Source organism: Canis lupus, chromosome 2, assembly GCF_011100685.1.
Source record: "Canis lupus familiaris isolate Mischka breed German Shepherd chromosome 2, alternate assembly UU_Cfam_GSD_1.0, whole genome shotgun sequence".
Classification (NCBI taxonomy): domain Eukaryota; kingdom Metazoa; phylum Chordata; class Mammalia; order Carnivora; family Canidae; genus Canis; species Canis lupus.
Genome location: NC_049223.1, coordinates 37,064,476 through 37,089,055, shown reverse-complemented (window position 1 = coordinate 37,089,055; position 24,580 = coordinate 37,064,476). Strand labels below are relative to the sequence as shown.

The following is a 24,580-nucleotide window of genomic DNA, read 5'->3' as shown; positions in this document are numbered from 1 at the left end:
CCCCTTTTCAGAGTCTGGAGCTGTGTTTCATTTCTTATATTTAATTAATGAATAACAATTACTCTAATTTGCAGGCCCCAATACCCAAAGGCATTGGGAAAAAAAGGTACAGTAATTCTAGATAATCAACTCTGAATACAAATAGGCTTGAGGCCACTAACCATCATAATTCATTTCCTTTTTAATGATCCATTTTATTTTAGAACTTAAAAAACACATTGATCTAAGGCTTATTAAACTTTTTTTGGGGGAAAGCTATACCTTTCATGGCTAACTACCATTATCTTTTGGCATAATAAAGTAATAAATTGATCTGTCATTTGATTATTACTGCTCACAAGTTCACATGGCTATGTTCATTACTGTAGAATGAATTATTAATGGCTTGAGATCTCTATGTATCCTGGGGAGAAAGGCATAGACCTCAGCCTCTACTGGCACCAGCCATCCATTATAGCTTGACAAATTTACAGATGTGTGGGAGGCAGGCTGGCAGAGCACTAGGAAGGTTAGTCCAGCAGAGGCCACAGGACTCATTCATTAGTGAAGTCTGTAAAACACCAAGAGTGCTTTCTGGGTTGGTAATTGAACTGCATGAGCTCTTCCTCACATAGTCCAGAATGTCATGTTGAGTCTTGACTTAAAATCCGTACACAAAGGTTTCTTGTGCATTGCACATTCCACTGAAGAAGTCTTTGACATGCCTTTCAGATCCCAAGGTCTACATGGACTTTTCTGTGGTGCCTTTTGCAGGAATGGCCCATTCTATAGCCTTCATTTACAGGTTGCAGACAAACAGTTATACATGTAATTTCAGTTACTGGGGGGGAGACCCAGTTCCTTTTGTGACCACTAAGTTTGCTGTTATAAGTTGAAAGCAATGCATCTCCTTAAGAACATGCCTTCAGGGCAGCTGTTGGGGGACTGGCACCCCATGTTCCCAGCAGTTCCCTCATGAATTGCAATTAAAGAGGAAAGAGCGTGTTCCAAGGAAAATGGCCTTGGCAGAGGGGCTTCTTGCCACCTTTGTGTAAGGGGAAATGGGTGGGGACTCTGGATTGGTCTGATGCCCTTGGAGAGGCAAAAGGAGGTAAATCATTTCCAGATGAGGATAGTGGTGGGGAGTGTTATGAGACGAAGAGAGAAAAGTCAACTGCTTTGGGGCTTGTAATGCAGTGTCCCTGTACTGTCATAGGGATCACTTCTGTTTTCCCATTGTTTAAATGAGAGCCATGACTTTGGAAGTGCTAAGCAGTGCTTTATAGCCACAGATTGGTCCTGATGTACGCCTACAAAACATCAGCCTATTGCTGGGTTTGCAAACAGCTTCCATCTTGAGGTCTGGAGTGCTGTATCAAGGCTAAGTCTTGGCTCTGCCGGACACAATGTGGTGACAGGTTAGCACTACCTGCAGTGGACTGAACAACAACACCGACCTAAATGTTGTGCTTCAAGTTCCAGTGCTAAATAATGATCATAATTTACACTTAAGAGTTTCTAAGGAGCTTGACCTTCATCACATCTCAAGAACAGTGTAGCTCTGAAAACTGACAATGTCCCATGATCGGGAATAACATTTTCCTATGTACTAGTGAAGTGTATTACTAGTATACATGCATGTGTCTATATATATATATAAATATATATACACACACACACATATATATACACACACACATATATGTGTCTATATATAGACATATATACACACACAGGCATATGCATATCTATATATGTATATATATATATACATAGACACACATACAAACCAGAAACAATATTTCAGGAATAGAGGGTGATGACTGTTGGTATTTTCTATTTTATTCCATCCTTTTTATTACCTACAAAATCAATTTCACGGCCCCCTAATGTGCCATGACTTAAAATTTGAAAAGTGCTTCTCTACCAGTACTCTAGTACAAATATTATCTCCAGTTTACAAATATGGAAGAAAAGACTAAAGAAGACAGTAAAGCATAATAAGCACAGTGGTTGGAGTCAGATAGATATTCTTAGCTGGAAAATAGCAGATAAGTCACCTGGCATCTCTAAACCTGTTTTTTCACCTGTAAAACAGGAGCAATAATACCTACCTCCTAAAGTTTCAAGGCTGATTAAGCAAGATTAGATGAATATATCTCTTGGTCTGAAATAATGGCTAAATAAAAGACAGCTGCCATTTTTCATGGTGGCAGTCAAGATAGTGGTGATAATACTGGGAGAAGTAGCAGTAACTGTCAGTTTAAAGCCACAGCTTTGGTGCTATCACTTGGTATCCTGTGCAGGAACCTCAAGGGGGCCTGCATTTGTTTGGGACAAAGAGCTCTCACTCTTCCACCTACATTTTCAGGACTTCTGCTATCCTACCTCTTTGTATTTCTCCTCTTATTTTGTTTTTCTTTCTTCCTTTTTAAAAATAACAAAATATTTCAAAACTAGAGAAAAGTTCAGAGTATAATATTACTTATATTCCATCACATCCAAGTACCTCTGGGATGACAGACTGGGAGCCTTAAAGCCAACAGCAAATCCACCAAACCCCCTCTGCCTTCAGAAGCACCACTTTGTCCTTGGCCTGATCCAAAGTCTACCACCTTCCTGCAAAACCTGGCTTCATTCTCCCTGCCTGGAGGCCACACAGAGCTCACTCTTCTAAACGATTATGTTCACAGTCATTCCATGGGACATTTCTTTTTTCTTTTTTTTTTCTTTTTTAGGATTTTATTTATGAGAGAGAGAGAGAGAGAGGGGGGGGGGGCAGGCAGAGACACAGAGGGAGAAGCAGGCTCCATTCAGGGAGTCTGGCGTGGGACTCGATCCCAGGTCTCCAGAATCACACCTGGGCTGAAGGCAGCGCTAAACCGCTGAGCCACCCAGGCTGTCCCCATGGGACATTTCTATATCGACTGTTCCTCCTCTCATGAGTGTCTTTGGACTGGGAGCTGGATCATGATTTGAAGGGCATCCCTTGTAGCACACAGGCAGGCAGTACCAGGCAGGTCCTGTGTAAATGATAAGGTGGGAGGAGGCACCTAAGCTGTAGTCAGTATCACTCTTCTCTCTACCATCCAGGGGCTGAGAAGGATGAGCTGGAGATGAAGCTATTGGAACCATACTTTTTTGTGTGTGTGGATAACAAGTCAAGTTTAATTTTCAGGTTTGTTAATGCAGCTCCTTCAGCAACTTCAAATTAATCCCCAGTATATAGTGGGGGAGTGTGTGTGTGTGGGGAAATCCCAGCCCCCAGTGGCAACCTGTTTTATACCAAGTCAGTCTGTGTGTGTGTGTTGCCTGGATACCACCAGGGCTTGGTAAGACTGGACCAGTCTGGATAGTGCTTGGGAGGCCTGTGCCAAGGAAACTGATCCAAGCCATAAATACAGCTTTGCTGGCCTGGGCTGTCCCAATGGCTGGCACCAGAATTAGAGTTTAAAATAAATTATTTGTGTATTGACTGGGGTCGCGCTCACCACCTGTATTCAACATCTTTCTGGGAATGGTCATCCAGACCATACTTAAAGTTTTGAACAATCCAGTTAATGCTTATGGTGGATAATTTTATACAGTATAATCCTCAAGAGACCCCTTTGAGGCAGGTAGATAAGGCTATCATTGCCATTTTACAGATGATAAAACTAAGTCTCTGGGAACTTAAGCAATTTGCCTGAGGCCACAATGCCCACAAAGTACAGAGCCAGGAGAGGAAGCCCAAGCTCTTCACCATGGCACTTTGCTGTTCCCACATCACTTAGGGTCAGTTCAGCCTAGGCTAAATGAGGCAAACTTTTCCTTAGAAAACCCAACCAACAATGAATACACAGAACAGTTACATGCTTGATCCTGTGGGGAATAAAGTATAAGATATAACAGAAAAATAAATGCTGCTCCTTCATTCACTACCCTATTTACTAAATTAGAAGAAGGGGAAAAAACAACCCAAAAAGTGCTTATGCCTCTGAGAGTGATACAGGACTATCCACTGTTTATTCTCCCTCCCTGCAGTGAAAATGGCTACATGCCTAACACAATCAAAGGAATGGGGAAAGACCCTGCAAATCTAAGGGCATTCCACTTGTAGTCTGGCTGGCATAGAGAGCTGTTTCCTAATGATGAAAGAGTATAAACACCACAAAAATGAGAGAAGGGCAAATTGAATGAAAAACAGGAGGAGTGGCTAGAAGGATAGTCTCCCAACCACACCTCCCACCAAATACTATTATGACTGTACATCCATCTGTTAGGCTGCACCGCTTCCACCCAAGATCTCAAAGCTGTGTGAATAATTACCAATGTCTTCTCTGCTTTTGGTGAAATGTATAAACTACATTTCAGATGGGTGAATACCACTGCTAAGGTGTTAAGTACTGCCCAATTTTAGGTCAACTCACACCCACTTACAAAAGCACACTTGGTACTAAAATTCTTCACACAAAAGGAAAAGAGTGTGCAACCAGGTCTATGTCCACTCTGGTCTCCTCCAATGCAACACTACTACCTGTTTAAAACCCACCAAAAGATTCTTTTTTTTTTTTTTTTTTTTTTTTAAGATTTTACTTATTTATTGGAGAGAGAGTGAGAGAGAGCATGAGGGGGAGGAGGGCCAGAGGGAGAAGCAAACTCCCTGCTGAATGGGGAGTTCAATGCGGGACTGGATCCTGGCACTCTGGGATCATGACCCGAGGCGAAGGCAGATGCTTAACCGACTGAGCCGCCCAGGTGCCGCAGGCTTCTGATATTTTTAATTTCAAGATGGAAACCGCTGGCATGGCCTACAAGATCTTGCATGGTTCACCTAATCTTTCCAGGCTCTTCTACACCATGTCCCCTTTGCTCATTAATCTCTGCTCTAAAAATCTCTTTAGGACTGGGTCCCTTACTTCATCATGCTGATCCCTTCACCAGGGAAGCTCTGCACCGCCCTCTTGACCAGGCTCTTTCCTACTTAACACTCTCACTTCCTCAGAAAAGCCTTTCTGGACACTCTGTAGTAGGCCAGGTATCTTGTTACAATGCTAATTCTTCAATTCTTCCTGGGACTTACTGAATTATGTCATCATTCATGGAATTGTCATTGCCTATCTTACCCCACTTATTCCAAGAGTACAGAGATGGTATTAACCTCCCTCAGTCTCACACCCCCAGGCCTAGGATAGAGTTTGTCCTTATCAGGTATTGAGGGAAAGAAAAGGGACATGTACATACTTTGGAAGGCTATCTTCATCTAAAGGCTCAACTGCACTAAATGTCTGGTTTAAACTCCATGTAATCTATTGGTGTCTTAGAGTCTTTGCCAAGCTGGAGATAGCTGTTGGGAGTACCAGAGCAGCTCACTCTGAAAGTGAAAGCTCATAACAAACCACACGGCTCTCTTTGGCCACAATGCTCATCCAGAAGGTACGAAGGCCGTAAAATATTCACAAGGTGTGATGATCATTATTACATGCATTACCTAATATGCGTTATATAATAATATATCATAAGCTCACAATATTATACCAATCTCCTTCTAATACACTTACTAAACCTTCTAAGATAGTGTCTCCTGTGTCTTTTTTTTTTTTTGTCATCCCTTTCTGAAAATCGGTACTTCCTGCCTATTTCAGATTACATTAAAATTGTCCTCAGTGATAACAGCAACTTAGCACTTATTCAGTTATTAAGTCAGGAATTAAGTGTTTCATTGATTATTTCATTTAATCTTTATAATAACTCTACAAGGTAACTTCTACTACTATCCTGCATGAATAAGTTAATGCTCAGAAAACTCAGAAATTTGTCCAGGGTCACATATCAAATAAGTGGTAAAGATGGAATCTGAAGCCAGGCAGTCTACAGTTTGATTCCAAAGCTACTGCTCTTAAATGCTCTGGTACAATGCAGTGTGCATGTGTCCTGTGTGTACAAACATATGTGACATAGATTATATACAGTCTATAGGCTGCCTCTTTGTCCCATGTACCCCTCTTCTTTTCTACAAAGCCTAACCTTAAAGAGATCATGGGTAAAAGAACCTGATTATTTTTTTTAAAAGGATGTTTTGAAAGCAAACAAGAATCTTAGGTTCATCTCTGCCCATCAACAGTATAAAAACTCTAAACTTTTCTGTTGGTAGAAAACTAATCTGGGTCATGGGAATTACTGGCTCCTTCAGAAGAGGCTGGGTTTCATTAAAAATGAGAATTATACTTTGCCTAAGCTGCCTCATTTTCTGAAACTAGTCACAGTCATTTAAAGAGTAACAACAGACCAACCTGAGTTCTATTAGGCTTACACTATTTCAGCCACTTGGTAGTTGAACAGTCTACGCACAAAGAAGGCACATGCCTTTCACCCAGGTGTTAACTGCTGAGCTTTCCCCTCTCTGGTCGTGGTCAGTTCAGGTTCTAGCCTGTAGTCTAGGGGCCTGGATGGGGAAGAATAGTGCTCATTTAAAAAACAAAACAAACAAACAAAAAAACAGAAAAACCAACCCCAACCTACAGAGAAGCTGGCCCATAGAACCCTTCTTCCTGGAAAATTACTTAACTATTTCATTTTTTTTAAAGATTTATTTATTTATTTATTTATGATAGACATAGAGAGAGAGAGAGAGAGAGAGGCAGAGACACAGGAGGAGGGAGAAGCAGGCTCCATGCCGGGAGCCCCACCTGGGACTCTCCTGGGACTACAGGATCACGCCCTGGGCCAAAGGCAGGCGCCAAACCGCTGAGCCACCCAGGGATCCCCAAATTACTTAACTATTTCAAATTGTATAACAATTTGGAACATTCTCAAGTCCAATGGAATTATCACTTTCAAAGCATTTTACAGTTTCTTTTCTTTCTTTTTTTTTTTTTTTTTTTTTTTTTTTTTTAGATTTTATTTATTCATGACAGATAGAGAGAGAGAGGCAGAGACACAGGCAGAGGGAGAAGCAGACTCCATGCAGGGAGCCCGACGTGGGACTTGATCCCAGGTCTCCAGGATCACACCCTGGGCCAAAGGCAGCGCTAAACCACTGGGCCACTGGAGCTGCCCCATTTTACAGTTTCTAAGGTCCTTTCACTTTCATTGTCAATGATTTATTTATTTTGAAGCTTCTGTCTTCCAATCTAGAGAGAGATGCCAGAGTATAAGTAGAGGAGGTTTAAAAGTTGCCTATGTGCATGCCTATGTGCATGCCAACCTGATGTCACCAAGTGCTGCAAATACATCAGTTCTTGTTGGTAACACTTCCTTTAGTAGCTCAGCCTATCACCTTTAGGCTAGCACTGTCCAAAAAGGCACGTCATAGAGAAGTTGCCTTAGGACTTTCTATCCAAGGAAAGAGGTACAACGTGACTGAGAACAGTGGCCAACAGTGCATCACGTATTTTTCAATGATCAAATAATTTCGAGTGTCCATTATGTGCCAGGGACTGCTTTAAGTGCTAGGGATAGAGCAGTGAACAACACAGACACTTCCCCAAATTCCCTGCTGTAAGAAGCTTACATTATTTTGGGGTAGGAAAGACAGTAAGTAAATATAATACACAGTGGAAAGAGAGGACTGAGGGACTATCAGCAATTTGAGACAGGATGGTCAGGAAAGATGTCACTGAGAAAGACACATGCATGAACAATCTGAAAGGAGGGAAGAAAGCAAGCCATACAAGTCTCACAAATCTCCAGGAAAAAAGCTACAAAGAGCAAACAAAGGATGCAGATAACCATCGGTAGGAACATGTGTGGCCTGTTGGCACTACCTAAGGAAAGCCAGCATGTCTCCCACACAGTGAGCACAGGGGAAAGGATTAGGGAAGTCAGATAGGCAATGGGACTGGGAGATGGCAAATTCTATAGGGCTTTATAGAGCTTACTTTAAGAGCTCTGTCCTTGACACAATGAGATGATGAAAAGCAATGAGAAAATTCTAATCAGAGGGATAAATAATACTTGTCACCCTTTCTGTAGACTCAGAAAGGTCTCAGTTACTAAGACTTACAGACTAAAATTCCATGTGATGTAAGAGACAGAAGAACTTCATAAACCAGCATAAAACCCATTCAGAGAATTCAAGACATGTAAAGACTAGAATATAGCACTTTTCATATTTATTTGAGTAACTAAAAGCAGGCACTGTGCCTTTGCACCTATATTTGTGCTAACATGGTAAGTCTGTGAGGTTGATCCACATTTTTCCCCTTAGTCACTGTGCTGACCTAGTAACTTGGCAGAAAAACAGAATGTAGAGCCAAACGTGAAATGAAGGCCTAGAGTCACAGCCTCTAGCTGCTGGTTCACCTGTTACTGAGCTAAAAGTCACCCACAAACAGCACCGATATTAAACATGTCACATAAACATCTATAAAGCTCATTGAATTCAACCACCTTTACAACATTTAACTAATTAAAATAAACAGTAGTCTTCTGAAGCCAGACCTATATTACTAGTCCCATTTTACAGATCCAAGGACAAGGACAAAAGGGACTAAATCAAAGGGTAAGGGATTGGCCCTTCACCATATGACTTAGTTCCAATCATAACAGCAGCTGTGACACTAAGCAGTCAGAATTCCCAAGGTCCCATGAAATACAAATCTCGTTTTTATGGGAAGGACCTACTCCTTCCTGGAGGACAAACCAAGATTCCAAATCTACAGATGGGACTATGGGAGAGCTGCAGAGTAAGAGACTGACACATTGGTAGAAGAGAAAAAAATATATGTAGGCACGGTTATATACATATGCCCTGGGTCATCTATCTCCTTTCATGGAGGCATTTTATTATTTTTTAAAGATTTTACAGATTCATTTGAGAGAGAGAGAGAGTGCAAGAGCTTGAGCACACAAGCAATGGGAAAGTCAAGTAGAGGAAAAGGGAGAAGCAGGCTCCCTGCTCATGCGGGGCTTGACCCCAGGTCCCTGAGCTGAAGGCAGACACTTAATCGACTGAGCGACCCAGGCGCCCCTCAGGGAGACATTTTAAATCAGGGAAAAACTCATAGGGTATATTTTTGAAAAGGAGGGTACTTTTACCAAAAGGAAACACACAGAAAACTGTATTCCCTACCATGAGTCTGAAACAAATTGATAGGCTGAGGTTGAAAGAGCTGGCTTTACTTTAAGGGCCTGTGTACCAAAATGACCAAAAATTATAAGCCTACATGAGCTATCACAAAACTTTTGAATTCCAGAAAGATATTTAACTAAGAGAAAAAAGAAATAGTTCAAGGTTTCCTGAAGAGTTTATGGCTCTTCATGTATAGGAATTGACACTCCCTGGGAACTTTCTGGAGATCAATTAATACTAACAATAAAAAGAAGTCTCAGATCTCTAACATCCACAAAGTTATTTGAATAGAACATCAACATTCTGTATGTTCATATGTCTGACACTAAAGAAGAGAATTCCTTAAAAGACATTCTTTTCACAGCCCATGAAAGACAAAAAAATCTGAGTGGATTACCCCTTCATATGCCTCCCTACTCCTGATGTTCATGCTAATTTCTCCTATCTCTTCACTGCACTAAACCATTATCTTCTAAATTTTCATGTAAGCTCAAACCTAAGTCAAACAGTAGTTCATCCTATTTATTTACATCTACAAAATAATAATGTTTCTATAGAGTGGTACAAGTTAGAATAAGAGTGAACACACAAACCCTTCTGTTATATTTACTGCCTTAATCACAAAAATAGATTCATCAGGGAATTATGCCAAGAGAGCTCTTACTTCAATGCATGCTTGGCAAAATCTGATTTATCTTCCTTATAGGCAGTACAAAACTAGAAGCTCGTTGAATTATGCTCCTTTGGAAGCAAATTATAGAACAAAGTGCAGTGTCAAAAAGGAACTAGGGATCCAATATGAGAAATCCAACCTATCATTAGGCAGAGAACAGAAGGGAGTGTCTAGTAACAGAGATGCCAAATGATTTAAACAGTGGATTGAGATATGGGCTCCTGATCCCCCCATCATTCAGGCTCTCAAAGAGTGTCATTCACAAAGCTTAAACCTAACACTTCAGTAGGGAAATCAAAGTGTTTAGTGACAAAGTTCTAGAATGCTTTAACTTGTGTAGGCATCAAAGCCTGGCACCTTAGCTATTGTCACCTTGCTTTGCTGGGCTCATCTGGAAATGTGGGTGAAGAATGCCAAGCTGATGACAGTGGAGGCAGGAATGAAAAAGGTAGTGTAGGCTAAAGGTGTACTTCTGGGACACCATAGGGCACAAATCCCAGTAGAAAAGCCATCAACAGCTGACTTAAGTGAACCAATATGGATTGTGTATAAATCCTCAGAGATGAAAGAACTTAATGAACATCAGATCTTCAAGTAACTCCAAACTCCTCACTATAGCCCACATGATTTGACCCTGCCTACCTCTGCAAACCTTTGTCATGCCTTTCTGCCCTCATTCACAGCTCCCAACCACCCTGGCCTTCTGCATGTTCCTAAATGTACCACATCTGCTCCTCCCCACCATGGACTGAACACCTATAAGATGCCATGATTTCTTCTAGGCACTGGGATATAGCAGTGAACCAGACTGACAAGATCCCTCCTTCAATATACTGGCATTGTGTTCCAATTAGGAAGATAGAAAATATACAAAAACACATTAAGAATATCACGTTGTGAAAGTGGTAAGAAATGGGCGCCTGGGTGGCTCTGATGGTTAAGCGTCTGCCTTTGGCTCAGGTCATGATCCCAGGGGCCTGGGATGGAGCACCATGCTAGACTCCAGGCCCAACAGGCAGTCAGCTTCTCTCTCTTTCTCTCTCTCTCTCTGTCTCTCCTCCTGCTTGTGTGCGCTCTCTCTCTCAAATAAATATAATCTTAAAAAAAAAAAGTGGAAAAAGAAATTAAACCATAGTATGTGATTAAAAACTACTGAGAAGGACCAACTTAGGTAGGTTGAGGAAGGCCTCTCTCAAAAGGGAGACATATGAGATGAGCTCTTTCATCAGAGTTGAGTCTAGAAGTCTATAAATCAGAAGACTACAAATCAGACACACAAACACATGAGCAATTAAGAAGTCCTACCTTCAAACACAGGCATCAGTGATGCCCACCAGAGACTTGTTGAAAAGTTATATTCTAGAGGAGTTTGCTTCCTTTCCGCAGGCATTCATAGACATGAAGTCTATGTCAAGAGCTATTTAGCACAGCTGAAATCGCCTGAATCTTTCCCATGTTTTCCCACACAACACTGAGAATGCCCCATCGTTTATGGCTGCTCCCCCCATGCCGTCCATCTCTGTTGCCCCAACCTGGTTAGGAAGCAGCTCCTCCTAAAACATGTCACTAAAACATTGACTGCTCAGTCTTGCAAACAGAAGGCCACCTTCCTAAAATTCACATAGCAGGAGATAACCACACCATAATCCTGTTGCCACATACCAGCCTTTGGTTGAGTTATGTAAAAGGTAAGTAATCATTAAAGCAGGACAGGAAACTAAAGAGTAACACTTTAAAAAGATCATTTGTGTTTGGAAAACTTGAAGGGAGAAAAGAGCAAGGTTCAGGAGGTCCTGCTACTCTGGAAAGGTCAGGGTTCAGAGTTCTCTATAAAAATAACAGAAAAATCACTTCTGTTTTTCATGTTTTGTTTCCAGTAGCACTGCAGTAAACCTACACACACATAAATGTTTTTGTACAACTTTCTTTCGCTAGAATAAATTCATAGAAATAGAATCTCTGAATGAAAAGGTATAAATACTTTTCATATGTATTACCTTAACTGTCACCTTCTAGATCTAGATCTTTATCAGTTTACATTCTCACCTACAATGTTTCAGTATGCCTGTTTCTCTGGGCCCTAAGGCATTATTATTTTGAAATTTTTAATAAGCAGTAAACAGTATCGTGTCTATCTGGCTTTAAGTTGCATTTTTTTTTTACTATTAATGATATCGACCTTTTTCTAAATGTTTATTGCTCCAGTGACTTTATTAAGGGCCTAGACCTAATAATCAGTCTTCTGGCAGGCAAGCAGACCAAAAATAACAGCTAAATAATAAGACATATCAAAGACAGCCTTCTCTGTTTTTATTTTTATTTATTTATTTTTTTTAAATTTTTATTTATTTATGATAGTCACACAGAGAGAGAGAGAGAAGCAGAGACATAGAGGGAGAAGCAGGCTCCATGCACCGGGAGCCCGACGTGGGACTCGATCCTGAGTCTCCAGGATCACGCCCTGGGCCAAAGGCAGGCGCTAAACCGCTGCGCCACCCAGGGATCCCCGCCTTCTCTGTTTTTAAAGATAAAAATAGCTCTACATCTATTAAGGTGTTTCTGTATTTATTATCCAGGTATCTTTCATGAAATTTAATGGGGATGAAAAATATTATTGAGATAATAAACCCCTATGAATCTGGGCAAGGGTAAATTATATTGGGAGGCTACTTTAGAACCACAAATGAAAACAGCTGAGAAGGAAATGATGTAATTCCACCCTCACCTGATTCTGTAAGCTCCATGAAGGTAAATACTGTATCTGCCTTATTTATCAATGTATGCCCAGCACCTGGCAGGACTAGTGCTTAATACATATTTGTTAGAACTATTTTCAGGCTGGTGGCCAAAGGACTTGAAGGCACCTGAGCTTCAGAATATGTACCCCACTGATTTCAAAATATCCCACCCAACCCAGTGAGTGCTGTGGCATTTTGGAGGCATCATATAAATGTTTGTGGCTGCCAGAATCCACACAAGAGTCATTATTACTACCTTGATCTACTTTACAGGGATGTTGTAAGGACAAAGTGAGAAAGAGAGTGAAAAAGGCTCTGAAACCTACCCAGTGCTGTGCACAGCAGGATGGTGGTGGTGGTAGTGATGATGATGGTGAAGAGAAGGAGGAAGAAAAATTTAAACAGAAGGCTCAGAGAGGCAGATGTGAGGATGAGATGGCATGGAATGGTATCAGTGAAGCAGATAAGCAATCAAGCTTTTGGTTGTGGTATTCCATGAGCAGTGTGCTGAGAATCCATCTACCCTGAGCCTGGGTGGGCAATGCAAGATGCGCACACAGGGTAAGAGGGTAAAGTCCTAAAAACCAACTTTGAGTTGTAGGCCATGGCTGTGGAGCTCTTATTAATCAAGACTTCTATTTTATAGATTTCCTCTCTGTCTAGAGTATTCTGCAGCTTCACCAGGATGTGTGTTTGTATGGACTTAGTTTTGCTTCTCCTTTTGAAAGGCGCTCTGACTCCCGAATCTGTTTCCGATCTCTCGATTTAAGGGGCAGCAGGAAGTCAGTGATTAGCAGAACTAAGCATTGTTGGGCAAGCTTCATTAGGCTTAGCATTCTGAGCTGGCAAGGAACAGAATACCTATGATAAGCACTTGCTCTACGAAAGAGTCAAAAAAAAAAAAAAAAAGGCACACTTGGAGGCTAGTATTGAGGTCTGTGGTGAAGGTGAAGTTCTGAAAGCAGCTGAGGTGGCATTTCTAGGAAGACCTGACGGGGAAGACTCATGCTCTGGTAATTCCCCATTGAGCAGACTGGCATGTACCAGGAGGGAGCCCCATGCCTGAGCTGCATCAAGGAGAGAGAAGAGGAAGGATGAAGAAGGCTTGCACATGCCTGCACAAAGCAGAGTAGTCTCCTCACCCAGGTGATTACTGGATCGGTTCTCTGTTACAGACAAGAGGAAGGCTTAGAAGCCTGTGCCCCTGTGACTTAACAGTTCTGTTCTCTCATAGTTCTGCCACTCAGAAGCAAAACCAAACACCAACCTACCCAACTATACGTAACATAGAATCTCAATTATGAAAAATGGCAGTAACCACTAGAAAAAACCCTGCTACTACTGCTCCATACTCTCCAGACTCCTGTGCTACCAGATCCATACAGCCTCCCCCCAAACCAGCACCTGTTGCCATGGTAGCTGTTTTCCCCTCCTAGGAAGGGCACGCTCCAAGCCATTATGAAAATAAAAAGCTTTTATGTTTCATGACCACCTCCCCCCTCCAGCTTCTCTCTCTGTCTCGTCCACTTAAATTCTAGGTAGCGCACACAACAGAAATTGAAATGTGGGTATTCCAATTATAGCAATGACCAAAAAGAAAAAAAAAAATAATAATCTGTTTCCAGACAGAGGGGGAAAGGAAACAACTGTTCAAAGCAACAGTGTGTGTGATTGAGTTAGGGGGGGAAAAAAAAAACAATGAAAAGTAATTAAAGAAAGACATTCTCTGAAGCACATTAGATGTGACAAGCACCACTGTGTGGTGGGATGCTGGGGAAAGAGAAGGGGGAACAATCAATAGCAATGATGAGTAATAACAAAGAGATCCCCCAGGGGGCTGAGAAAACATTCTCCTTCTGTTAACAGAAACCAAAGGAAGGAGAAGTATCTGGAGGCCCAACCAAGCACATATTTAAGCACTACTCCCCTGGAGAGAAATCACAGGTGGTATGTAAGTCACAATCCTACACCATGGAACTGGTTGATATCTAGCACTGAACACAAAATGAAAAAATAATGAGAAAGAAATGAGGAATGTTGTATCAGGATTGGAGCAATTTTCTGTATTGTCCATATCTCTAAAAATGCATCCCCCTGCCGGCACTCACTCTCATTCTTTCTTAACTCTGTTGTGATTGTCCACAGGTGAGGTGTCTTGGCTCATAACTCACTCCCAGGGATGCTTCCAAAATGAGGTATAGCTTCAGACCTCTATTGCAAGCCAGAAAAAGGAGGTACACACATGGATTGGTTCATATCAGCAGAAAAGAGAAGCAAAGGTCAAGCCTACAAGAAAAATGTAGAGATTTCATATCCTACCTATGATGCTAAGGCAATTGCCAAACTGTGACAATTCTGGTTCTATATACAAACTTAAATCTGGAAGAAGGAAGGTTAACCCCCAAAACTTGGACCAATGGAGATGATGAAGACTAAAATTGATAGGAAGTGAAACAAATGATGTTCAGCTATAAAATGCTACACCTAAAAGATACCAGCCTAAAACCACTTTCACAAAAGAGAAGTTCAAGGAGGAAAAAAGTCTGCATCATTCAATGCATTAGTACTGTACCAGGACTGGAGGTGCCAAGGGCAAGGCTAATGACAGGAAGTTCTTTTGTTAGTTTTTCATGTGATGTGGGCCATGGTGTTGGGCTCTTGGTCATAATTCAAGAGTTTCTCATTATAGATTTTCTCTTTGTCCAGAATGTTCTCTATATGATGTATATTTATGCAGACTCAGCCTTCTCTCTCCTTTTTAAAGTTGGTCTTGATTAATGGATCTGAGGTTTCACTTACCTAAATTTAAGAAAATTCTCAGCCATTATCTCTTCAAATGATCCTTCTTAATATTCCATCTCACCTTCTCTATCTCCTACAGACATATTTTTGACCTTCTAATTCTGTCTTTCATGTATTTTCAAATATTTTCCATTTCATTATTTCTCTGGATTGCATTCTGGCACTTTTTTTAAGGTCTATCTTCCTGTTTGGTCTCTCATCAGCTTTGTTTACTCAGGTATTTATTTCATCAACTGAGTTTTTAACTTTAATTATTTTTTATTTCTCTAAGTACTACATGCTTCTTTCAGCTCTGCCTGTTCTTTTGGTTTTAGTCCCTTTATATGTTTTTCATTATTTTCAACAGTTATTTTTATGGTTTCTGTGGTTTTCCTAATTACTGTTTTATTATTTGGAGTTCATGGGTTTTGATATTTCCGTACATTGTTGCCATTGGTCTCTGGTTGATAGTGGATTGTTTTCTTGTGTGTTTTTAATTTTGAATTCATCTGCAGAGGAGCTCTACGGAAATCATAGGTGCCACAGGTTGAGTACATATTCTCTGGCCAGTGCTCAAGCAGTATCACTGAGGTAAAGGTAGAATAAATTTAAATGTGGCTATAAATTCCCTTACAGATCCCAGGCTGAGATAGAAAAGTAAATTCCCTGTTGTATCCCTGTACTGGAGGGCTGTTGTTTTTTAAATCTACTCCAGATTTTCAATGACAGTGAAGCCCCTCTAGGATCTGATTAAGGCAGGGGTTTCAAAGCTAACTCTAGCCCCTTCTACCCTCAAGTCGTCTCCAGGTCTCACTAAGAGTCCCACATGATTTTAAAGCCCAAGTTAATGGACACCGATGACTCTGCATTCCGCTACATCCACCCACCTAAAACAGCACCATTGCCAGCAAGCCCTATTAATTAATTCTCTAGGGAAATGTAACTTTTGCTTGATTTACTACTTACTACCAGTGAGGACTCAGACTCTATTAGAGTTGATTTCAACTTGAGTTAAAATTGTTAAGTTTGCCAATTATTTTCGTTTGGAACATATGTGAATAATTTCTCTTCAGCAGAAAAGACAATCTCAAAAGTTAAGATCTTATTACCCTGTAGAGCATTAACCAGTTTTAAATCTAACTTAGTGATTATATTTTCAGAGTTCTATCATTCACTCTATAAATAAGTTTCTATTATCTTTTGAACTGGCTTATATTTTCTACTGGTAATCTCATAAATCTTTGACATGTGCTCATTCTACACTTTCATAAAAGTTATACCAAAATAAATTTTCAGATTATACAATAACTCTATTTACTGAGAGTCTATCAAGTTTAAGGCTATGTGTTAACTTCTTTATGTTATACTAGTAAATTCAATTCCCACGAGGGGGAGGTTATTATTGCAATTTGACAGATGAGGAAATTGAGGCTCAGAGAAATTGAGTAATATGTTCAAGGTCATCTAGCTAAGAACACACAGAGCCATGATTTAAATTCTTGTGCTCTCTTCACAATACAATAAATTGAATATTCTTTTCCTATAACATCTACCCATTGGTAGTATTACCTAAGGAGTACCTAGGAGTACTTAGGTACTTAATACCTAAGGAGTTTTTCCTTCCCTTTTTTTCTAGACAAAATGATCCAGCTAATGTAGATTTAATACATACTAGCTTTTGAAGGTAGATAATTCAATCCATTGTCTCACGCTGACCTTACAGTCACCTAAACCTCCTGATTGTTTCAGTAAACTGGTTTTAAGTCAAACTTAAACTCACCATGAAGAGTAAAGTAACTATAAAAATATAGCAAATTTAAAAAATAAAAAAAATTGCCTTATGATATTGTTAAACTGAGACTGGAAACCATATGCTTAGAAGAAATCCACACTCAAAAGGAAATACAACAGGTATGCTATCCAATGAAAAGATCAAGTAAGTCTATATGGTTTGAACCTGAACATTGTAATTTATAGTCAAATATACAAGTACAATTCTAGAACGAAGAGTTGAGCCAACTTAAAATGAGAATTTTGAGTTCTAAATTACTTAGGTTTTCAAATTAAAAAGAAAGACTGAGAAAGGGCTATGAACGAACAGCTCTTCTGAACAATAAAAAATAAGCAGAAATCTGAGAAGTTAGGAATTCAAGTCTGAACCACCATTTTTTTTAAATCGAAATTCTACAAAAAGCTATTTTCAAAAATCTCCAGATTTTTATCATTTATAAAAAAAATACGTCCCACTAAAGGGGTCACCAAATCATCTATGTTGGAGATAACTGAGTAACAAAAATCCTAGATGTTAATAGGCAACATAATGGCAATATTCAAGTTAGTTCTGCTTAGGTAGAATTCATCGAATTCTCAGGTACTATTTCTGTACAGTCAGGTTCATTTGCTTTAGTACATTAACAGGGAAATTTCTTCCACTACTTGCCTTGTAGTCAGGTATACTTTTCTTAAGAATAGCTGCAATGAGTGTATTTATTAGAAAGCTATTTTGTAATTTTTATTTTAACTAGGATAATAGTTCTAAGAGTGTGGTCCATGGACTCCTGGTAGGTTTCCAAGACCTTTTCCAGGGCCCTGGGATGCAAAAACAAGGGTCAAAGAAACTGCTGTGGCCTTAGAATTAATCCAGACAATGGCCCCAGGCTATACCAACAGCCATTGTAGTCTTTACCACCACAAACTAACAGATTAAGAAAAACAAAACAAAACAAACCCAGTTTTAGGTAAATAAATAAATAAATAAATAAAGCCTTAATAAGGGTGCCTGGGTGGCTCAGTGGTGGAGCATTTGCCTTTGGTTCAGGTCTTGATCCCAGGGTCCTGGGATTGAGTCCCATATACAGCTCCCAATAGAGAGTCTGCTTCTCCCTCTGTGTATGTCTCTGCCTCTGTGTCTCTCATGAATAAATAAATGAAATCTAAAAATAAAAAATAAAAAAAATAGCCTTGATAAAACTAAAAATTTTTATTAAATCTTGACCTTTTAGAACACATTTTTTTAAATACTGTAATGAAGTCAGAAATATGCATAGAGCACTTCTGCTGCATACCAAAACTGACTTGAGGGAAACCAGCTGTGCAACTGAGTCACAACTAAACCAACGTATTTTTTTTTTTTTTTTTTTTTTTACATAAAATACCATTTTAACTTGAAAAAACAATTGACAAACTATGGTTATTCAGACTTCAATATCTGGCAGCTATAATCTCAGAAATGAACCAAATAATTCTGTTGCTTCAAGGAAAACAACTGATAATATTTGTTGCAACAATAAAATCCATTCTTTCAAGCAAAAAAAGTGTAATTTTAGACAACTTGGATGGGCCACCAAGGGCTTGGCAGCTTCCCAACACTTAATAACTATTTTTTAATGAGATTGCTGGTGATGCTAAAAAATGTGATTTTTAAAATATTTTATGATGAAATGTGGACACATTGGAAGATTTGTATAACTTCCTTAACTAATACTTAACCAAGTGACCAATATACGTTAAAAAATCATGCATGGTGGGTACAAGAGCCAAAGAGCAAGGTAAGCCCATAGAGGTTTCAGTGCAATTTTGTATGAAAAGCTCACTGATAGGATTTCATTCTCCACACTGAAGTACATTTTTAAAAAATTATCACTTGGTGAGTTTTGGTGTATTAACAAAAAAGAGTATCCAAAATTATCTAAAAAGGTTAGTAGAAATATTTCTTCCTTCTTCAACTGCATAGATCTGGTGGCCTGATTTTGTTCAGATCCTTCAATAACAAAATGTAGGACAATAGATTTAATGAAGAAAACACTATTATCTAATTACCTTCTGCTAAGTCAGACTTAAAAGAGATTTTCAAAATGTAAAATGCCATTTAATGAGTTTATAAATAGATCTTTAATTTTTTCAGCTTTAATTTCTAATTCTGTCAATACAGATACAATTCAAACAAAGGCTGATGGAGCCTTTAGTAATTTTATGGGTGTGGAGAGGTGCTGAGACCACAAAGTTTTAGAAATGCTGAGCCAAGAAGATGGTACCTTGGACGGGGTTTCTTAGGGGTTAATGAAAGCGTTTAAAAATAGACTACAGAGTTGATCTTTACATAACAAAGTCAGTGTACTAAACACTACTGAATTGTATGTTTTAAAATGGTTAAGTTATGTGAATTTTATCTCAATAAAAACAATGCTTTAAAAAAAAGAAATATAATACTTGGGAATGACAAGTCAAGAGTCCCACTGATTGGGCACGTTGTCCTTTCACATTGTGAAGACCAAGCACCATGGGATCACCTCAGTCCAAAATTACCTTAGGTTATTTCTGTTGCACATGAAATTTAAATATTCCAGGAAGCTCTTTTCTTGAAAGAAGTGAAGATCATGACCAAATTTTTACAGTTTGTCTCAAAATCCCAGGTTTAATTATTTCCCTGTCATCTCAAAACGGTAAAGTTAACCATTCTGTCAACAGCCAATACTATAGTCAACTACTTCTTGGCCTATCCTAAGTATACAGTGGCCTTACTTGCCATACTGTGATGGGTCAGGAAAACAAGAGTGAGCCAAAATTGTTAAGTGGTCCCTGTTCTCATAGGGCACTCAGTGTAATAGAAAGATCAACAGTAATCAGATAATGGCACAAATTTAAGAAACCATACATTTGTGAGGAGTGTTTTAGAAAAGAAAGTACAATGTCAGACGCATGCAAAATAAGAGACTCAGACTAAAGACCAAAGGAGTCCCAGCTTCATCTGGGAGCTTGTCAGAATTGTCAGATCTCAGGCCAATCAGAGAAAAATCTGCAATTTTAACAAACTTCCAGGTGATTTCCTGTTTAAGAAGCATTTACTATTCTAAAAAAACAGGTAGGGGTTAATTACAAGAAGGAGAAGTATTCTGGCAGGGGTAACAAACCAAGACTCTAAGGCCAGAGACTGGAGGGCACATTTGAAGAACTCAAAGAAAGCTACAATGGCTAGGCTGGAGTGTGCAGATGGCACGGTGAAGGACATTTTAGGGGCTGGCATATATTAAATCTAGTCATGAGCAAACAGAGGGGTTAGAAGGGACTGTAGTCTCCTGAACCCTATCAAACAGGCTTTTCTGGCACTAAACTGCTTTCAAAACAAACACAACAGTTAGATACTCATCCTTTTATAGTTGCTGAAGGGCAAATTCCTTTAATTCCAATGTAACAACCAAAGTTCTTACAGCACAAGTGGTAACAGCTCTGGTTCCCCATGTAGAAACAACATGATAGCCTTGCAACACCTTAATCTGTGTGTATCTAAGAAATATTATTAACATCTCCATGCTCTGGAGGGCACTCATTGCCAGGAAGATCTGAATTCTAAAGAGGTAGTGATCACACTCTGGATTCTGCATAAATCTTAACGTACAGTGTACCTGAGTCCCCTGATAGCAAATGTGGGTCACAATGCCATTGACCTTGGTGAATACTTTATCTAGTGCTTGGGAAACTTAATGGAATGTGACCCAGCAAGCCTATAAAAAATCTATAAACTTCATTGCAGGAGTTGAACTAAAAAGATAGCACAAAAGAAAAAAAAAAATGAGACAGAGAAAAAGAAACTGAGGCAGGAGGGGAGGCTGTGGGGTGGGGATGGGGGCTCACAAGACAGCACACACCCGCACATACAAGCGTTAGCAAAAGTCAGAGCAGGATCCCAAATCAAACGGTGGCTCCAGGCATGCATGGATGTCTGAGCATGGGAAAAACCTACCGTGCCCAGCAGTGCCTTCTATATTGACTAAAACAAGTTATTTGGTTCCAAGACCCCCCAGTGAGAGGGAAGAATCAAGATGTGCACTTAGGCTAGAGAAGACAATTTATACTGAAAGCATCTCAGTAGCAGTGTAAAGTGCTAGGAAAGGCAAGAAATATCTTGATTAACACAAGGAAAGCTGGCTCAATCTCCATGTAATAAGCCCTAGAAACAATGTCCAAGGCGAAGGGAACTCGGTTAGGATTTATGGCTCTGTGTTAATTTCTCACATTCTCATCACTTTGGGCATCTAGGTGTTTTGACAAAAGTTGCCTGTATGATAAACAAAAAATAAAGATGAAGGTCCAAATTCATTTCCCCCATAGTCAAAATTATACATAAATTAGAGACAATGGGGTTTGTATCATTTTAGTGGCCCGAAAGGGGATGAAGTTTTCTAGTTCGCTGAATGGCTATATCCAGCTTTATAATTCTTTTCCCAGACACTCTGAAGAGAAAATATTCTTCTAAAAAAACCAGGATCAACTTCCTGGTCTTTTATGGTCAGTAGAAGCCACATGAGCAGCCACCATATGGAACTCCATATGGCGAGCTCTGACAATTAAGACTAGGATGAAAACAAGAGTTCTGTCTTATTTCTCTGTGAAAAGCACTGATGGGCAATCTGTCAGGCTTAAGAAGCTGAAAGTTTTCTTGCATGATAGAGACAAGTGTAGCCAAAATTATTTAAATATTATAAGAAAGCATTAAAGAATCATCATCATCATCATCATCATCACAACCAAAATGGTTTCAATGATTTGAATTTCAAGGCATTCTTTTGGTTAAGGAGTTCTGCTTTCTTCCTTGTATCCACAAGCCACTTTAGGGCTGAGACTCCTCAGCTAACTTTTGGCACTCACTCAAATTCAATTGAAAAGGATAAACACTTGGTTGAGCTGAACAAAGGCTTTGGGGCACTCTGCATCTGCCACTACCAACCTCAAAGTCTGGGACAGGGACAACCTGAACAGGATCTGGTTTTCACTACTGCCTATTTAGTTATGAAACTCAAACTGGTTACTTCACTTAGAAATTATTCATTATATGTAATTATAGTACTGCCCCTGGATACTTCTTCTAGGTGAACTCCACCTTGGTGTCCTTCCTCTGCACTCCAACTACAGTGCTACCTTCACATACGTTATTATCTGGGAGACTCTTCCTTTGTGTCTTTTTTTTTTTTTTTTTTAACCAAATTAACTTCTACTGATTCCTTAGCTCACTCCCACTCCTCTCAATTAGGGATAGTCCCAGTACTCCACTGCACTTTATAGTTACATGTGTATGTAATTATCTGCTGAAGGCCTCCCCTACTCGCACCAGAAGAAGCTCTGTAAAGCACCTACAGCACAGCAGGTAGAGTAGGACCAATGATGAAGCAGACATTGGGCCTATCATCAAGGAGCTTGTCCTATAACAAAGTGGAAGAAAAACCAGTGAATTAAGGGTTTCAGAGGCTGTGACCATGCTATGCACACTGCACAGGGTCAGAGTGGGGAACAGCAATTTCTGCCTGTGCAGCATTTCAGAGAGATATGGACATAAGAAAAGACAGAGAGGCACATAGTGGGCCCTGCTGGTTACTCTCAGAGTATCAGGCCTTTGGCATAAGTGGAGAGGCAAAGCTAGAGGGGAAGCAGTTTCCAGATCAAGCATGCCTTAGTGCCATGCTGCACAGTGCAGATGTCAGCTTCAAGTAGGGCAATGAAAAGGGCAGGGCTCCCTTTGGTTCCAAACACGCCTCCCTCTGGTTCTATGGAAATTTAGGCCATAATCCATCCTTGCCCTGCTCTCCTGCCAAGTTTCCTATAAGCAATCCATGCATTCTGCTCAAGGGAGTAACAAGGAGTGAGCAGCTTCTCTATGCATTCCAAATTCATGTCCAGAACCATCACAACTCAATCAGCACAGGGAGTGAGAATTCAGAGTCCACAGTTGGGCACAAACAGTCCAATCAGCCTCATTCTCATTTTCGTTTCTTTTTCTATTTTAATGGCATATGATGAAGAAACTTATCTTTTAAAATGCATCTAGATAGACTGGGCTAGTGGTGTGCTATCAGGGTCAACAACATAGACATCTAGATCCTGTCTTCAATAAAGTGAACATGGAGAGGGCTAAAGAGTCTCATCTTGGAAAACATTATTTGCTCTAAAATCATACTATAAGAACATCATGTGGAATGATTTAAAATGGGTCTTCTGCAAATGAAGTCTTTCAAGGCCTTCTAATGAGAGAGGGAAGTCCCAACATGTAAGACAAAGATATGCTGGATCTGAATTAAGTAAGATGCAAGAGAACAGAAAGGGCAGATTCTTTTCAACTCAAGTGATATTTAAGGAGGACCTACAATGTAGCCAACAGACTAGAGACTGGGGACAGACAAGTCAGACTTGATCTCCTACCCCACAAAGAACACAAGAGTGGAAAGGAGAAAGGGAGACAAAGATAAATTTTGCCATGGCAAAAAATGATCACTGGACCAGTTACTGGAGAGTACACTTGAGGCAAAAATAAAGTTGAATTTTAGATGTATTTCCAAATGGTAAATCTGCCTCCTTAGGAAGGTGGCTATTGTCTGTGCCTTAGGATCACTAATCATGTAAACTACACCATATCTGGGAAACAATGTTGCCTGTGACTAAGGTGGTGGGGGGTAAGAAAAAGAAAAAACCTCTAGCTCTAGTTTACCTAATGTGCATTAAGGACTGCCTTCAGCTGGTGGATATACATGCTGCAGGGGTTCTTAGTAATTATAACTTACTGATGTGGTCCAGGAAAATGTAAACTCAACAGTGATGACCCTTTATCTTTAGGAATACAAAAAAATACTTAGCTATGAATAACCAAAAAAAGGTAAGCAACACAGTAGAAAAAGAACCATGGGAAAAACAAAATAACTTAGACTTTTATGATTGGAAAAGGAATATTCTTTTTTATGAAAATGGAAAGGAAATAAGTAAAATACAAGGAGGGGTTTCCTTAAACTAAGCTATAGATCTATTTCCATTATCTTGGTTTCAGATCTATAATGAATGCTTATATGGAGGTAGAATGTAGTATGAAAAAAAAAAAAGCAGATAATTCAGTATTGCACTATTAAGCATTCCCAGGAAAACACCTAAGAGTTATTGCGGTATAAGCTGCCATTTTTGAGCCTTTACTCCATACCAGAAAATGCGACATGCACTTTGCACTCATCAACATACTTACTCTTCACAATATGACTCTGAGGTAGGTCCTATTATTCTCCCTATTTTATAGATGATGATACAGAAGTCCAGATGTCAACAGACCCCCCCCCCCCCAGCTGTAAGTGGTGTAACTGGAATTTGACCTCAGATCTATCTGATTCCAGGGCTTCTACTCTTAAATGATGTGCCATTTTCAAAACATCAGTGGAATACTGATTACACGGTCATTACCATTTCCTATTCCCCAAATAGCAGGTTTAGATTTTCAGAGTTCAATTTTGGTTTACTGTATAAGGTGTGAGCCCTAAGACACACCCAGGGCTTCTGTTCTGATCATAGCTTGTTCCTTCTAGTCTTCTTTGCTAGCTCCTTCTTTCC

The 24,580-nt window shown here is 39.8% G+C and overlaps 1 protein-coding gene across 18 annotated transcripts in view; it reads right to left on the bottom strand.

Annotated features, from left to right (window-relative positions):
* Positions 1-24,580, bottom strand: part of ARHGAP26 (Rho GTPase activating protein 26) — a 419,259-nt gene that overhangs the window by 106,971 nt on the left and 287,708 nt on the right. The window lies entirely within an intron of this gene.